The sequence below is a fragment of the Melospiza melodia genome, chromosome 7, assembly GCF_035770615.1.
Source record: "Melospiza melodia melodia isolate bMelMel2 chromosome 7, bMelMel2.pri, whole genome shotgun sequence".
Classification (NCBI taxonomy): Eukaryota; Metazoa; Chordata; class Aves; order Passeriformes; family Passerellidae; genus Melospiza; species Melospiza melodia.
In genome coordinates this window covers 11,859,565-11,869,817 of record NC_086200.1, presented here as the reverse complement: position 1 = coordinate 11,869,817, position 10,253 = coordinate 11,859,565, and positions in this window count along the sequence as shown.

Sequence of the window (10,253 nt, the reverse complement as noted above, 5' to 3'; positions counted from 1 at the left end):
TTAAAAGTGAGGGTCATTTCTCACATGTGCAATGCTGTGGGCCATTGTCTTGGTCTGGTTTCCTTTGCTTGTGTCCCATCTGAGTGCTCAACTGGGGTACAGGCTGTAGGTGCTTGAGGCACCCTTGGAGTTCCTATTGGATTCCTGAACAACAGGGTTTTACCCATGAGGGGAATTTGTGCTGCTTTGTGACAGAGAAGAACTTCCCTGGCTCTTTTGTGTTTGCTGTAGGGAAGGTTGATTATTGCTTTGCATAAATTCACAGATCAACATGCTTTGTGATGCTTTTCTTTGTCATACTTTGCTTTGTGATGTCACGGCATGGTTGCCACATCGTTGTGGTGACATCAGAAGGTTGCCTTGGTGCACAGAAGGCCTGAGTGTCAGAGCAGCCTTGCTCACATTAGGAGAACCCTCCTGGCTGGAGCATTGGTCAGTGGGTAGTTGCACTCTAAGAGGCCATTTGTTTTTCTAGTGTTGGAGAAGACTGGCACAGTTCTGGGAATATGATCCACCATCTGGCCACAGCAGCTTTTGCTGCTTATGGTGTTTGTTTTTCCGCGTATTACGTTACACACTTTGCACGTAAGTAGAGTTTTCCATTCTACTTAGGTTAGGGTGTACCCTAACCTGGCTTTTGTATGTCTTCCTGCTGGTGGCTGAGTTTCTGATTTTGAAAGAGAAAGAGCATTAGGATGCCAGTGGTTTGGTAAAGCTCCTGTCAAGGCATTCAGCTAAAAAGGGGGTGTCTGTAGCCACAGGGGCAGCATTTGCAGGGGAACCTGCAGGGCTTCCGTTCCCTCCAGGGGAGAGTCTGTGGCAGCAGTGTCTGTCATTTCCTCAGTTTGCTGGGACAAGCAAGACACCTTTGAGATTGTAGACTGGCAGAGCTTTTTGGAAGGCCTTCTAAAAATTCTGCAGTTGTTCCCAGAATTCAGAGAAGGCTTATTTCTTTTTAAATTTTGTCATGAAAGGATTTGACTGTCTAACTTGACCTTTTTCAAAGTACTAAAATAGTGATTCCCTTTGCAAGGAAATGCAAACTCCAAAGCAGTGAGTGTCTGCCACAGCTCAGGGGGATTTTAGGGAAGCTTTTCTGAGCAACTGTTTCAAGCAAGTTAATGAGAACCGGTGCATGCAACTGATTAAAAAAAAAAAAAAAGAACCTCAAGGAGAGGATTTCAGAAGCTGTTTTATGTCTTTGGTAGAACAGGAGCACTGAGTAGTAAAGAACAATTTGCATTTTCTTGGTCATATTTGTATTCATTTACTGGCAAAACAGGCCAATTTGTACGCACAAGCAAGAATATTGTCCTGATTCCTTGCTGGCTGTGTGAATGAAATGTGTCTGCTGGAGGGATGTTGTGAAACGGGAAATCATCTCTGTTTGGGTTGACTTGTTCTGTGGGATTCAGCAGCCCAGGCAGTTTTCTGACAGCATCTGGTTCATTTTCCCTTCCCACTACAGGTCACCTGAAGCGTGTATTCAGCAGTGCTGAAGATCCTGAGGTGAGTGAGAAAGGAACATTTCAAGTTCCTGGTGTTTAAGAATTGTAGAACATGATGTGAGCTGGGCCAGTAGCAGTAGAGTGTAGAGGGCCAGCTAGGAAGGCCGAAAGAAAATCCATTTTCGTGCCTGAAGAAAAATAACAAAGTGCGAAATGGATATTTTAAATTTCTATATCAGAGCTTTGAAGAACTACAAACCTAGTTTTGAAGAGAGAACCTTGCTTGCTGACGACAGATAGGGTGGAATATTTACTTAGGAGCAATTTCCTGTACAGTTGAATTAGACCATTTTAATTTAGTCAGAGTCCCTTAGAATTCTATTCCTATCAAACTTTATGATATCTACTTAGAAGATATTGTTGTAGAACAGGAAGGCCATCTTGCAATGGTGCCTGCTGTATCTGAAGTGCAATGGGCACCTTTGTGGCTGGGGAGCTGCGTGGGCCCAAAGGACGCAGGGCTGGCGGCCGTGAGCAGCTGAAGATGAGGCAGCGTGGGGCCAGGGGGCCAAGAAGGCCAAGGGCACGGTGGCTGTGCCAGCAGCAGTGGGGCAGCAGGAGCAGGGCAGGGAGCGTGGCCCTGTGCTGGGCAGCGCTGCGGCCACAGCTGGAGTGCTGTGTGCAGCTGTGGGCCCTGGGAAGCAGAAAGTCATGGAGGGGCTGCAGCGTGGGCACAGAGGGACAGGGGAGCTGGGCAAGGGGTGCAGCACAAGGCCAGGGAGGAGGTGCTGAGGGAGCTTTAGCCTGGACAATGGGGGCTCATGAGGGACCTTCAGGCAGACTGCCATTGATCCCTGCCTTAGATCCATAGAGCCAATGCTCAGCACAAGGGTTGTTTCCCTGCCAAACATCTCTTCACTGCATCCAAGTGCTTTAGACACTGGAGTAGGTAACACTTGCATATTTTGTTTATTTGTTTGTTTGCTAGAAGGAGAAGCCTTGTGCAATTTCTCCTTCTCCAGGGAGCAAGGGAGCTTTTACTCAATCTTTCCTGCCCTTTTCCAGCACTGACAGAAACACATCACTTTCAGGTTAATGACTCCCGTGTCTTTTGGCAGCCCAGGGAATCAGTGTGTGATGTGTTTGGGAACTGAGCAGGAAATCAATGCCCTTGCATTCCAGCTGGTGCTCAGAGATCACAGGAGCTGGGAGGGGCTGGGCTGCATTTCGGATTCCAGCCACTTTAGCCCCATCAGTGTGGTCGAGTCCAAGAGAAGAACTTGCCCAAGGACAGATGCACAAAGAGTGCAGTTCCCAGTGCAATGCTCTGGGTCTGATTGCATTCCATAAGGACCCATACACTCCAGATTCCCCAAGAGTGTGGGTTACTGAAGCAACAGGAGAGCAAGTTCAGGATGGCTGCTGATCGGGGCACTGCTACCGAGTGCTGATGTGTGCAGCGACAGAAAGGACAGGATTGATTCAGGGTGACCCCCACGTGGTGAATAATGTTCTTTGACTCTATGATTTAGAAGGTTAAACAAATGCTTTCTTAAGCTATGTTATATTACACTAGTACTATATTAAAACTATACTATAGAGATACTATACTAAAAAGCTACAAAAGAAAAATTCGTGACTGTCTCCAGACAGTCACAACACAGATTTTATCTAATTAGCTAATCAAGCTAAACAACTACCACTAAAATCCAATTAACAAATCACTTTCAGTAAACAATCACTATAACACATTCTACATGTACTAAACAACAAGAACAGCCAGTAGAGATAATTGTTTTCTCTTCTTCTCTAAGTTTCTCACTACCTTCCCTTAAAAAAAACCTAGGAGAGAGAGAGGAACTATATCTCTCTGTATTCAAAGAATGTAAATGTCACAGCACAGTAAAGAGAGATTAAAAAAGTGAGATCTGTCTATCTTTCTATTGCATCTTCCTGGCTCAGCTCCAAACCAGTGGAAGATGCAAAGCTCACCTAAAGGCATCCCTTCAGGAGAGAAGTAGAGACAAGTTCCATTGACTGATCCTGAGTAGGCAGAGATGTTTCCCCCTCCAGAGATGGTTGTTTTTTCCCCTCATGTTTTCCTCCTCCAGCCTCTTGTGCCCTGAAGCCTTCTTTTTATCCTTTAAATTTTTGCATGTCCTGAGGAAGTAGAATTATCCCATGCTGTAGCTGGGGTCTGGTGACTTTGCTCATACATGACACATGGTTTGCATTACATGACACATGGTTTCCTACACTGGCATCCCCAGGGTTTTGTAAGTGCATTCATTAATGGGGCCTTATGAGAAACTCTGTTAGTGCTGGTCAGAATTCTCAGTTGACAAAAGAGGAAGAAGAAACACCTTGGTCCTCCTCCATATACTGAGGTGGCCATAGGGGTTCTCTGACTTCCATCAGAGATCTTTGCGTGCATCCTTATCTCCTGAATGACCCGGTTTTCTAACGAGAGTGTGGATGTCAGGAAGGAGGAATGCTGGTGCAGGCCTGAAGAGAACATGAACTCCAGAAGTGTCTCTCACAAGGAGTGAGCTCACCCAGGAAGCCCCTGCAGAGCCAGGATGGAGCTGTGGGACAGGGCAGGGTGTCAGTCACTACTGAAAGACAAACAGGACATGGCAGAAGCAGAGGGAGGCCCTCACCAGACCCTTGAGAAATGCCACCCCTTCCCTGTCAGCTGCCTGAGAGGCTGTTGGAGCTTCAGTCCCAGATGGCTCCTGATTGTAGGGACAGGGTCACTGTGGAATCTGTGCCTCCCCTCGGGCAGAGAACGACCCAGGAGAGCAGCAGCACAGTGCTTTGGGAACGTGTGAGCCCAGCAGTCTGTGAGTCTTGGCCCACAAAGGGCGTATGGGAAGTTGAAACCCATCTTCTCTTTCTTTCTGTGCAGGTGCTTCTAGAGAAAGAGCAGGAGCACACTGCCTCATCTGAGATGCCATGCCAGACTCAGGGAGAGCTGTTCCCAGCCCGAGAGCAGGAAGAGCAGCTCAGGCAGCAGGTGGAAGAGCCACAGGAGAATGGCCAGGTAAGCCTGACTGGCCAGGGGACAGAGGGAAGGGCAGGAAGAGGGGCATAAACCAGAGCTCCTGGGACTGAGGAGGCCAGGAGTCCCACAGCCACTGAAAGCACAGAGCCTTGGAATCTGCAGAGATCAGCACCAGGACAGGAAGGTTACAGTGGAAACAGAGCTGAGTGGAAAAGCAGAAAGAAGGGGCTGAATAAATGTGATTTTGAGGCTAAAAGAGGGAAAAGCTGAGCTTGATGGCAGCTCTCAGTCACTTGCTCTGCTTTTGTGTGCACAGAACATCAAGGCAGAGCCACAAGCAGAGCTGCCTGAAGCTCAGAGTGCCATCATGGCAGTGAAGAGGAGGAATGAAGACATCCAAGAGGAGAAGAATCTCCCTATGCAGAGGGGCAATCAACAAAAACAGGTGAATGAAGGAATGGCAGCCACTCCACTCATGAAAGAGAGTCCTTTCCATTGTTGTTTACAGAAAATTGATGAACAGATGGAGGCACAGCTGCAAGAAACTGAGACTAGGATAAAGGCAAGGAAGAAGAGGCTAGATGAAAAAATTAAAATCATCAAAGAGAAAATGAATCACCTCCTTCAGGAGCAAAAGGCTCTAGAAAAGCGAGTGAAATAGCACTAGACACTGCAGTCACCCAAGGGGTGGTTTCTGCCTGCCCTGCCTTTCCAGTGCAGAGCAGCAGCAGGGGGTGGGTGATGCCTCTGAGTGCCATCCTGATGAGGCCTCTGTCAGAGCTGCTCTCAAGGACACTTCCTGCTCTGCTGGATCTCAGCTGATGCTCTAGGCAGTGGCATTACTCCTCTGGCCATTTAGCCAGCAGTCATCCGAATGAACTCCTGCTGGCTTCTTCCAGGTGACCTTGTTTCTTGAGGTGTTTTTGCAGGTGAACATGGTCACTCACATAGATTTGGAATACGAGCTACAAGCTGTCTGTATCCCTTGCAAATCTGCTCCTGTACTTTCCTTTCTTCCCAGTCGATGGCTCCTGGCTGGCGGGCACAAGCTGTAGTCTCTGACTGCTTTGTTCTGTTTGACTTGAGGTGGAAGTGTCGCCATCCTACCTGGCAGCCTGCAGAGAGTTCCAGCAAATGACGGGCAACCAAGAGCCCCGAGGCTGGCATGAGGCCCAGAAACTGACCCATCCAGAGATGCTGCAGGATAAGCACGTCCCGAGGAAGGTGCAGAAAAAGAGAATTTCATGGCAGGAGGTAGAAAATTAGAATGAGGAGCTGCAAATGTATCTGCAGACCTAGGAGGGGGAAAGGAGTTTTTGGGAGAAGTGGAGCGGTCATTGCTGCAGTCATCCTTTAGAACAAGAAACTGGCTATGAACTTGAGTAAAACCAGCCTTTGGTTTTGACCATTTGGTTTCACAAGTGGACATCCAAAGCAATCCATTTGAAGAGCTCTGCATGTGGCTGACAGCAGCTTCCTAAGGGCTTGCATTTCAAATGGCAATCTCTCTTGCATTTCAGGGCAATCTCTGCCAGACCTTCCTGACATAAACTCATTTCTTGTCTCAGATCTACACCGACTTTGACAGTGAAGCTGCTGCAGAAGCAGCAGTGCCATCCCAAGGAGCCTTTGCTCCCCAGCTGAAGAAGTGGAGCCTGAGCCCTTGGTTCTCCTCCCGTGCTGACCCAGCTGCTGCTCAGCAACAGGAGATGGCGGGTGACTCCCTGGAGCAGCAGAGTGCATCTGGTATCTTTCTTATCTGAGGGACAGTGAGTTGTGTGCACGTGTCAGCACAGCTGTACCAAAGGCTTCTCCTCAGTTTAGTGTCACAGAAGTGCTGGCAGTGCTCCGAGGCAGCAAGAGAGAGCTCTGGGTGTTCCTGCTGCCTCTGAGGGCAGCTTAGACTGGCTGGAGTTTTCCTGGGCTTCCCTTCTCTCTCCTGAAGGCAGAAGCAGGGATTGTTCCTGGATCAGCAGAAGGCTGTGACTGCTTGAGTCCTAGCCACTGGCAGAAGCCCTGCTGAGATCAGTCTCTAGGAGAACACATCAAGCACATTGTGATTCTGCAGCACAACCCAATGAATCTGCTTCTTGCCCTTAATGGCTGCCAGTGCTGTGCTCTCAGATAAGATCTGGTAGGGTTGAGAAGAGAGCCCAGTGGATTCTGTGTCTACCATCACCTGTTGGGACAAAAAGGGCACTGATCTGTGCCTGGGTGTGGCTGATCTCAAAGCCCATCCTGTTGTGTCCTGAATGGGGGCACCAGCTTGTCCGGGGCTCAGGCTCACTCTGGCTTCTTCCCATCAGTGCCTGTCAGTGCTCATGCTGGGGCTGTGCCAGCCTTGCTGTGGTCACTGCCCTGCCCCTGAGGGCTGGTGGGAATGCAGAGACTGGAGCCTTCCTTGGCTGGGAGGGTCCCGCTGCTGCCCGGCTGCTGCAGCGCGGAGCTGCCTGAGGCAGCAGCCCCTTCTCTGGGCCGGCTTCTGCCTCGCACGGCCTGGACTCACCAGAGGGTCAGCATCTCCTCTGGGCAGCTCTCTGTGTCACAGGGACGCCTGAGGAGCACTGCTGTCCTCTGTGCCCGTGCCCGCCGTGCTGGGTTGGGAAGATGGGGACGTGTGCAGTGCAGAGAGGGTGAGTGCAATGGGAGCGACTGATCCGCGCTGTCAGGGTGAAGAGAAGCAGCGCGGTTCTTCACGCGGGGCACGGGCAAGGGCGTCTTTGAGCTCAGCCTGCTCATAAAGGGTGAGGGTCCTGATGCTGAAAGCCCTGTGGGGATTGGTTCTAGCATGAGCTGCTCTGGTTTACAAATGCAGAGTCATTCTTCTGGCAAACTGCTGCAAGGTGGAAAAGATGGGAACACTTGGCAATATTCCTCCTGTTCTGAACTTGGCATCTGTTCAGAGGAATTGATTCTACATGTCCAGGTGCATTTAATCTTAGCAAGTAGGAAACTTTTTCTAAATCTCACAGTGTTTATTCCCAAGAAAACAAAGGCACTGTTAGTTCCAGCTCTCCTTAATGTTTCTAGATGACAAACTTACTTGCCTAGGTAGGTATTCTCTTCTGGTCTCAGTCTCCTCTGAATGTATCTCCCTGTGCTTCCCTGTGTGCCTGCTGTCAAGATGTCTCTCACTTCAAAGGATGCTGGAAATCAGTCTCTGTGCCAGCCACTTGTGCTGTGGGCCTGCTGTTCTTTTCTTGCTGTTCCTGTTGTTGTTAGCCAGCTGTCCACCAAGGGAGGCTCAGAGCCACCAGAGAGTGGGGCTGCCTTTTGTATCTCCTAGAAGGTGGGATCTCTGCTTTAAAGTGAACATCTTGCATTTTGTTTCCCTCAGGGAGAATGGTGAAGATGGAAAGTCCTATTCTAAAATACATTGAACTGGAAAATATTGGCAGTGGGTGAGTCCAAGCAATGTTAATGGTACAAAACTATGCATCAGGTGTTTTGCTGGTGGAATAGGTATCAAGTGTGAAGTCGGACAAACTGCAAATGTGTTCAGGCACTGGGCTTAGATTGTCAGTGCTGATCAGAATTTCTAGGTGTGCTCAGAAGGCATTGTCAAAGACATCTTCATGCTTCCAGTGTCCTGCAGGCATTTACAGCAGAGATCTCCTGTGTGGGCTGGCTTTCACTGCAAGGTCTAAATGGCTTCTCCTTTCTTTGCTTCTGTTTTGTTTCTAGGAGTTTTGGAGACGTTTATAGAGCACTCGACAGTGCCACAGGAGGAGAGGTAAATGTCAACAGCCCCTGCAGACTCTGCTGCACTCGAGGGCTTTCCCCTCTGGTGTGAGCTGTGGCTGGAGCTTTGGGCAGAGCTGTGCTGAAAAGGCACAAGAAGCACAGACTGGTGCCAGCCCACAAAACACATTTAGGACTTTGTCCTCCTCAGCTGCCGGAAGGAAGGCACGGAGGGCAGCGGTTCCTTTCAGAGAAGGCCGCGCTCGCTCGCTCTCCATTGCTAAAACAAAGGTGGTGCCTGTGAGCACCTCCCTGCTCTTTGGGGCTACAGCTTCAGAGTCCTGAATTCTCATTTCTGCCAGCAAATCCATCTGAAAGTTACTGGCAGATCCTTAGACACCTGCAGTGCTGCACTTGGGAACTGCACATAGGGAGAGATCTGCAAGGCGTCCCTGAAAGCCCTAAGCCCTGCCCATATCACAAGATGTATCCACAGAGTATTAAGACATGGATTACTTCTTCTGAATCCCAAACCAAGCAGCAGAGAGTGTGGTCAGAGGTTTGTGGATGATAACTGAGACACTGCTGTTACCAAGTGGTCACGGCAAAATGTCAGTGCCCCCACATGTCCTGTAACTGGCTCCCAAAGGAGCAGAGAAATGGGCTGTTGGAATGTCAGTTCCTAATTACTGCAGTGCCTGATCACAAGGCAGTTTGGCACAGCTCAGCTGTGTCATTGCAAAATCACTTGCTCCACGTGCCTTGTGGTCTCGTGCCACCAACCTCTCAAATTACTGATTTTCAATGTCATTTTAGGTGGCCATCAAGAAAATACAGCTTCAAGGACTGAGGAAGGAGGAACTAAAAGTCAACAAACTCATGGTCATGAAGGTGAATAGAAATCCCAACCTGGTTAACTGTTTAGACAGGTGAGTTGAGCTTTTGTCCCATGAATGTTTGTTTACATATTGTAAACATGCAAGGTAAAATCCCAATTTGGTCAGTGGCAGAAAATAGAGCTGTAATTATTGGCTAATTATTATTGCTCTTTTCATCTCCAGTGGATGGGAAGAGATTGCATTTTGTCTGCATGAGTCTTTGCTGGCACATGGTATTTGAAAATTGTTCAAAAACCCGGATGATTTGTGTCTTACTAAATCAATGATCTCTATATTCACAGCCACCACTTCATTTTAGAGCTTGATTTTTTTCAAGTGTCTTCCTATGTCCAGGTAAACTAGCAAGGATTTCCCTTGGATTGTTGCCACTGGTTTTCATTGCTATGCATGCCAGGAAGGCTAGGTGCTTTTTTCCAGAAACACCATGCATGACAGGTTTTTTACCTGGGCTGTTTCTAAACTGCACATTTTGCTTACTGCCCATCTAAGACATCTCCTTTTTTGCAGCTGTGCCTTTCTCCTTGAGACTGCACAGATGGCAAACAATGCACAGCCAAGAGGGAATGTCTATTCCTTTTTTTTGTCTTTGTCTCAAAGGGACCTGAAAAGAAGAATCAACCCTTCTTTTCCAAACAGCAACCTAGCCATGAACATTCATCTCCATGCCCTTGTTTCCTTCTTTCAGCTACCTTGTGGGTGAGGAACTGTCCCTGGTTATGGAGTACATGGATGGAGACACTCTGAGCAATGTCATCAGCCAGACCTACCTGTCGGAAGATGAGATGGCAGCCATCAGTCGGGAGGTCAGCAATCCCATCTGTGTTTCCAAGGGCTTGGGCAGGATTGTCTGGGAAACGGGGGCTCAGAGCTGGAGTGATTTCCCGTGCCAAGCTTTGTTTCTGTGTTGCTGCTATTCTATGGGCAAGTAAAAGCATCTCAAGTGAAAGGCCTGCCATTGCCCCTTCACTCCCTGTACTCAGTGCCAATACTCTTATCTCCTGCTGTAGTATTCTCACTCTGTCTCTTGTATTTGTATTTGTCTTTTTATTTGCTGTTCTCTACCTTGCCTCTCTAAACATTTGCCTGGAGTCTGTCTTCACTGCATTCCTTGCCAGTAAAAGCAAAGGAGCTGGTGGCAGGATATGAAATGACCAGCAAAGAAAAAAGACTCATTTCTCACAGTCCTCAGCTGAAAAGGATAGAAGTGCAGCCAAAATGCTC